The 7,929-nt window shown below is 42.1% G+C and overlaps 1 protein-coding gene across 2 annotated transcripts in view; it reads left to right on the top strand.

Annotated features, from left to right (window-relative positions):
* Window positions 1-3,830: 3,830 nt before the first annotated feature.
* LOC143285744 (carboxypeptidase B-like) overlaps window positions 3,831-7,929 on the top strand; it is a 42,893-nt gene continuing 38,794 nt past the window's right edge. For both annotated transcript variants that reach the window (XM_076593156.1, XM_076593157.1), the window contains exon 1: window positions 3,831-4,023. The gene's annotated coding sequence lies outside the window, so the exon portion shown is untranslated. The remainder of the gene's footprint in view (window positions 4,024-7,929) is intronic.

Consider the following 7,929-nt stretch of genomic DNA (forward strand, 5'->3'; position numbering starts at 1 on the left):
CAGAAAACAGCTGACCTTCAGGGTGAAAATTAACAAACAATGAGGTCAGGAGATGACATGATTGTCAATGGAGAGAGTTATCACTCTTTACTATTTGTTAATCATGTCATCTCCTGGCCTCATTGTTTGTTAATTTCTAGTTGAAAAACCACCGAGGCAACCATGTGTTTGTTCTGTATTGTCCATGTGTTCTGTGTGGCTTGTTCAGGATTAAAGAGGCTGTGCCAGTCTTGAATAAAAGCTAATTTGTGTTTGCACATTTCATCTGTCTTTGCTGCTGTGTGCACACGTCAGATGATCGGTATAAGAGCAAGCCCGGCGCTTCCTTTTTAAGGAAGTGTCTGGGTTTGTTCCAATGTACCTTTTATTTACCTGTGTGCTAGCTGAATTGGTAGCGTAAGCAGCACTGACTTAAAGTTGTCTTCAGGATGAAAGCTGAATGGTTGTTCATCTCCACTCCACTAACTCTCTCCCATTAACTCACTCAGTACGGCCAGTCCTCTCTTCTCCTCTACACAGACCCCTCGGATGTCCAGTGGGTGTCTCAATGACCCAACCTTTAGCTTCCGTCGTCAGAATTGTGGTATTCTTTGTCAACATTCACGTCTTCAGTATAAGAGCCTTCCGCTTGCAATATTTTGATGATGGTAATTGGGGTGAAACGCTGTTAACGTCGTCTCTTTCGCCGTTCGTATGGAAAGAGTTAAGGTGGCAGCATGGCTCAGCTAGTTGACCACCAAGTTCGCTTTCATAAGGCTGGGCGTTCGATTCCCCTGGAATCCAGAATAAAACAACAAGCAAACATAAATACTCTGACGTTTTGACCTGGTGGTTCTGGTGCTGGCAGTGATATGTCAGAGAAGTCCGCTACCGTTTCTGTCCTTGCACGATTATCCTAGTGGGCAAAACCACCTGATTGCCGGGTGTCCTTAACTCACTCAGTACGGCCAGTCCTCTCTTCTCCTCTACACAGACCCCTCGGATGTCCAGTGGGTGTCTCAATGACCCAACCTTTAGCTTCCGTCGTAAGAATTGTGGTATTCTTTGTCAACATTCACCTCTTCAGTTTTAGAGCCTTCCTCTTGCAATATTTTGATGATGGTAATTGGGGTGAAAGCTGTTAACGTCGTCTCTTTCGCCGTTCGTATGGAGAGAGTTAAAATCAAACAACAAAGAAATAAATAAAACTGTCATTCTGACATGGTCGTTCAGGTGATGTCAGTGTTGTGTTGGAGAGGTTCACCACCATCACTGCTGTCCCCAGACAATATCAGTTATACCCGTGAATGGCTTGGGTGGGTGTCAACGTTAATCCTGGATGCACGATGTTAAAACAGAAACGTTAGCATTGTGCAAAATGAACCCTTCCTTCCATTAACCCCAAACACACGCTGAGGACTGAGCACTGAGGGGGGGGGGGGGGGGGGGGGACTACTGCTGGTGAAGTGGACCTGAGTCCCTCATCTCTTTTCTTTCCGATATGGACTGGTGGCCAGAAAGAGGGAAGGAAGGAGAAAGAGGGGGGGGGAGAGAAGGGGGGATATCAAAGAGAGAGAAGAGGAGGGGGGAGGGTGACAGGGAGGGAGAGAGAGAGAGGGAGGTGAAGACGGAGGGAACTCAGAACTTTTGAATTAAGGTCACCGACGTGTATACACACAGTATAATTATATGTATGTATGTATATATATATATATATATATATAGAGAGAGAGAGAGAGAGAGAGAGAGAGAGAGAGAGAGAGAGAGAGAGAGATTCGAGCAGGATGAACAATATTTAGTAAGAACGTACTGATGATAGAAAAGAAAATGACGAGTTAATGGTCATTTAGAAACATGTCTTTCATTCGAGACTAGGAGCTGGAGATTGAGTGAGTAAGAGAGGGAGGGGGAAGGGGAGAGAGGGAGACAGACAGACAGACAGACAGAGTCAGAGAGAATCAGAGAGACAGAAAAAAAGAGAGGACAAAGAGGGAGAGAAACAGACAGAAACACAGAGAGAGAGAGAGAGAGAGAGAGAGAGAGAGAGAGAGAGAGAGAGAGAGAGAGCAAAACACAAACAGACCAAGATAGACGCTTCAGACGCTTTTCTTTTACATAGGCCTACTTACACCTATTACGTCAATGGGGTACAAATCTTACTTCCAACATCAATGTATTGAACGGAAGAAAACGAACTGAACAACCACCCCCGAAAACGGACTATGGCTGCCTGCCTGCTTGGCGGGGTAAAAACGGTCATTCACGTGAATGCCCACTCATGTATACTACAGAACGTCAGTCGCAGCCTACGAACCAAGTTTGTTAGTCGCAACAAACATGCATGTGCCTAGTAACAAACACGTTCACTATCAGCAACTGCAACCTACCAACTCCATCATTGACCCTGAACAAACAAACAAACAAAAAAGTTCATTCGAGTCAGAGAAAAGAGGAAGAAAGCAGTACATGTTACATCCAGAAAATAAAGTCTACAAAAATCCCAAAATAATTAACAGAGAGACAGAGAATGAATGAATGAATGAATGTATGTATGAATGATTGTATTTCTGAGGGTAATAGAATAAGCAACAATGCTCTTTATTCACCCAGCCCTCAAACATTGTACACACACGCGCACGTAATTTATACTGTTTAGAATAACGTACACACGTGGAGAAAATGTAGAGGAAAAAGAGACAGACAGACAGACAGAAAGACAGGGAGGGAGAGAAAAAGAAATGTCAAGGAAAACAGTACCATCATATAACCTTACTTAATTCCAACACAGAAGTACCGAAAATCCCATCACATAATCATGATGTGTGTTTTTTTTTTGTTGTTGTTGAAAACAATGAGACTTGTATAAACATTAAAAGTAGATACGATGTTAGTTGTTTGTTTTATTTCCAGAGGCACAGTCCACCAGAGTAAGTGAGACTAACTTTCAAATAAATCAATTCTTAGAACAGTGCGTACAATGATCTTGTTGATGTCGCGGCGGATTGTGCTTGTAATGCATCGTTGTTTTTAGACACGGAGGAGCAAAACCAGACATTTATCTTGAACATAAAAAAGCACCATGTCATGAGAGAGTTTCAAAGAGAGAGAGAACAAGAACAAGAACAAAACTTTAATCTCCAGGCCTCCGGCCCCTAGAAAGAGGTCAAAAGTACACAATATGGTGATCACTCAGCCACAACAAAATGTAAAATACGTACTAACTTTACCTGTAGAACAAAAGTGCTTCTCGTGCATAGTAAGTTAATTCTAACTTTCATCATTGTTGTCACAGAATTCCTGTCGTATCTTCAGGGCATTAAATATATAAATGCATAGTTTACGAATACTGTAAACAGAACCATTCTTCATCAAGTGAACATACGATTGACCTTCAGAGTTCAGATGTTTTTGCCGCAGGTCATTGTAAAGGACACAATTGTTTATAAAATGGTTTTCATCTTCGATTACATTACAACGTTTACATGCGTAATTTGAATTACATTTGAATGTTCTTCTAAAAAATGATCCATTTATTGAGAGAGAGAGAGAGAGAGAGAGAGAGAGAGAGAGAGAGAGAGAGAGAGAGTCAAGTAAACAAATAAGCATTCCCACAAACATACGTTCGACACCACTTCAGTTCAAGCAAACGACGGAATAGTAGCACACTTTGACAAAAGCGCACGCCCACACGTGCAGTGCGTGTGACTGCCTTGCCCAAACTGTCTGCTCGCGCAGGGCACGCGCGTGCGTGCGTGCGTGGGTACCTTGAGTCCTGCGATCTGATTGGTCAAGAGGAAGTATTGTCAGGCAGTCGCGAGCTCCTCTGACCATTCTTATACTGGTTCTCCTGGTTGGCGGAGATGCTGAAATTCTGAAAGAACGAAGCGGAAGAGAAAGAAGAGATTGAGAAAGAAAGAAAGAAGGAAAGAAAGAAAGATAGAAAGAAAGAAGTAGAAAAGGAGCAAGGAAAAACTGGGTTTGTCTTATGAAGTTGTTGAACTGAGACATTTTGCGTCATCAAAAGTTCGTTGTTGAAACACCAAAGTAAGTGATTTTTGTTTGTTGATTGTTTGTTGTTGTTGTAGTAGTTGTTGTTGTTGTTGTTGCTGCTGCTGCTGCTGCTGTGTGTGTGTGTGTGTGTGTGTGTGTGTGTGTGTGGTGTTGTTGTTGTTGTTGTTGTTGTTGTTGTTGGTTTTTTGTTTTGTTTTTTCATTTCGTCTTTCCTTCTTTTCTTGTTGATTTCTTTTTCTTTTTGTATATTTTCTTTTCTCTTTCTTTCTTTCTTTCTTCGTGTTTTCTTTCTTTCTTCTTTCTTCTTTCTTTTTTCTTCATCTTCCTTTCACTCTTTTTTTTCCCCAACACTTCTTTCTCCCCCCCCCCCCCCCCCCCTTCCTTCTTTCCTTCTTTCTTTTTCATCATGAACCCTAACATTTATGTTTGCATGACAGCTTGCATGGTGAAATAACAATACTGCAACTGTCTGCACCATGGAGGGGGGGGGGGGAGGGATATGACAAAAACTTTCTTTTGTTTTCTATTTTTCTTTCTTTCTTTCTTTTTCTTTTTCTTTTTTTTTAAGTCAGTTGCTTCTGTCTTTCATCGTCACTTAAAAAAAAAAAAAAAAAGGAAAGAAGAAATGAAGAAATGAATGAGTGAATGGATGAATGAATGTACGTCCGAGAGATGGAAAGGAAAAGATGGAGGAGAATGGATTAATGAATAAATGAAGGAAGGAAGGAAGGGAGGAAGGGAGGGAGGGAGGGAGGAAGAGAGAGGGAAAAAGAAAGGGAGACAGAATGAATAAAAAAACAATCACAGAGAGAGAAAAAGGAAGGATGAATGATACGAATTAATGACTGACTGGATGGGGGGAAAAAAAAGTGGAAAGAAAAAGGAAGGAGGGAAAGAAAAATGAAAGAAAGAAAGGAAGGAAGAATAAATGACGGAATGAATAAATAAATGAAATGAATGAATGACATAATGAATGACAGAATTACAGAAAGAAAAGACGGAAAGATGGATGAATGAGTGAATGAATGAATGAATGGATGGAAGAATGGAAGATAGAAAGATGAATGAATGAATGAATGAAAGATGGTTGAATAAAGGAACGAAAGATGAATTAATGAATGTATGTATGAATGAAAAACAGATGAATTAATGAATGCATGAATGAATGAATGAAAAACAGGTGAATGAATGAATGGATGGATGGATGAAAGGACAGAAAAACGAAGGAAAAAAAAAACAGAATGGTGAAATGGGGAAAAGTGGAGGGTCGACGTGGGGGTGGTGGCATGGCAGGGGGACGGGGGGGTTGTGGGGGGGGGGGGTACAGAGTGGGGAAGAGGAGAGGGGGAGTAGGCGTACAGACATGCCGAGAGTTTCAGTTTCAGTAGCTCAAGGAGGCGTCACTGCGTTCGGACAAATCCATGTACGCTACACCACATCTACCAAGCAGATGCCTGACCAGCAGCGTAACCCAACGCGCTTAGTCAGGACTTGAGAAAAAAAAAAACTCCCCGGCCGGGGAATTGAACCCCGGTCTCCCGCGTGACAGGCGGGGATACTGACCACTATACTACCGAGGACCTGCCGAGAAATGAACAATAACTGTCCAGGCCAGGTGTCGCACTGTCCAGTTTTGTTTCTTGCTTTATTGGGCTAGTTCGGCAGGCTTTTATTATTTTTTTTTTATACATGACGGTGTCGTAACACTGTACTCAACATTATTGAAATAATACTGTAGGTGTCTTTGACAGTGTTGCGGAAGTGTGTGTGTTGTGTTGTGTGGTGTGTGTGTGTGTGTGTGTGTGTAGTGCAGTATGTGTGTGTGTGTGTGTGTGTGTGTGTGTGTGTGTGTAGTGAAGTGTAGTTTACTGCGTGTGTGTGTGTGTGTGTGTGTGTGTGTGTGTGTGTAGTGCAGTATGTGTGTGTGTGATTGTGTGTGTGTGTGTGTGTGTGTGTGTAGTGAAGTGTAGTGTAGTTTACTGCGCGTGTGTGTGTGTGTAGTTTAGTGCGCGCGCGCGCGTGTGTGTGTGTAGTGCAGTATGTGTTTGTGTGTGTGTGTGTGTTTGGTGCAGTGCGTGTGTGTGTATGTGCGTGCGTGTGTGTGTGTGTGTGTGTGTGTGTTTGTGAGTGTGGCAGAGACAGAGAGAGAGAGAGAGACAGAGACAGGGAGAGAGAGAGAGAGTATGAAGGTTGGTGGCGAAAACACTACATGAAAACAAAGTATATATTGTTCTGAGTGGTTAACAATGTTATAGTCGATGCGAGAGGTCCCGTGTTAGCATCGGCTTTGATTGTCTTCCTTTTTGGGGGGAGGGGCGGAGAAGGGGGGGGGGGGGTCTGGGGCGGTTATCCCTCTCTATTTTTCTCTATCTCTTTCTTCCTTTCTCTCTCTCTCTGTCTCTCTCTCTCCCTCTCTTTCTTTCTTTCTTTCGTACATAGTTAAGACACAAGCTGCCTGTTCCAGAAGTGCATTAGTCAGTAATCTTTCGTTTTTCTTTAATTTTGCATCATCATTAAGAACTCTAGTCATGAACACAAGAACATCTGGGTTCGATTCCTTTAAATAAAAAAATAAATAAATAAAAATAAAATAAAATTTTTTCGTTCTTTCCTTCCTTTCGCTCTTTCTTTGTTTCTATCTGTCTTTCTTTCTTTCTGATTTTCTTTCTTTGTTTTCCTTCTTTCTGTTCGTCCGTTCGTTGTTTCTTAAAACTAGCGTTTCCTTTCTTTCTGTCTTTTCTTTTCTTTTCTTTCTGTCTTTCTTTCTTTCTGTTCTACTTGATGCTCAAACCGTTTAAAGGAGAGGTCGGGTTGAACATTTGAAAAGGACATAATCGTTTTTCATAACTTAAAAGAGGAGTGGAGTGATGGCCTAGAGGTAACGCGTCCACCGAGGAAGCGAGAGAATGTGTGTGTGTGTGTGTGTGTGTGTGTGTGTGTCCGTGTGTCTGTGTGTCCGTGGTAAACTTTAACATTGACTTTTCTCTGCAGATACTTTGTCAGTTGACACCAAATTTGGCACAAAAATAGGAAAAATTCAGTTCTTTCCAGTCATCTTGTTTAAAACAATATTGCACCTCTGGGATGGGCACAAATTTTTTTTTTTAAAAAGAAGCCTAATTATATGCAAACTGCATTTACTGTTATATTTATATTTTTTTGTATTCTCTAAACTTGGCACTTTGACCTCTTATTCTGACACAACAACAAGAGGAGTCATTATTATCATTTTTTGTTCAAACAGGAACTTCTTTTGCTAAGCATGGAATTTTTATTTATTTTGCAAACGTTTTGGTGCAGATAGTGAAAAAGGGAAATTACTCTGTAATTAGTGCTAGGGGACTTAATTTATCACAAGTGAGTCTTGAAGGCCTTGCCTCTCTTGTTAGTTTTGGGTTACCCCCAAATAAAACATTCAAATTCGAGTTCGTGTGTGAGTCCGAGTTCGGTCTCGAGTTGTCTGTCTGTCTGTCTGTCTGTCTTTCTCTGTCTGTCTCACTCCCTCCCCTATCTCCCTTTCTCTCGTCTTTCTCTCCAACCACACAACCCCCTCGCCCCCCACTCACTTCTCTTGATCTTTCACAATACCCAGCTGTCCTTCGTTTCTTTCGTTGTTTTTTTTTTCGGTTTTTTTTTTCGTACAAAAAACACTTTTGGCATTATTTGACCAGGAGGGGACGCCATTATCAACAGGCGCGGCTAGCGAGGTGAAACTTGTGAAGCGTTCAGCCAGGAAAGCGGGAGACTCGAGGTTCAATCCCCGACCATCAAACATCAGACATCCAACACCAAACACATAACATCCAAGGTTCGGCCTCCCCTGTTCTCATGAACCCCGCGTAATTGTTATGCTCTCTTCAACAGTGGGTGGTAGGAAACAACAAGAGGGGGCGGGCAGGGGTGGGGGTGGGGGTTATGGGGGTAGGGTGCGGAGGATGG

The sequence above is a fragment of the Babylonia areolata genome, chromosome 9 (genome assembly GCF_041734735.1).
Source record: "Babylonia areolata isolate BAREFJ2019XMU chromosome 9, ASM4173473v1, whole genome shotgun sequence".
Lineage (NCBI taxonomy): Eukaryota > Metazoa > Mollusca > Gastropoda > Neogastropoda > Buccinidae > Babylonia > Babylonia areolata.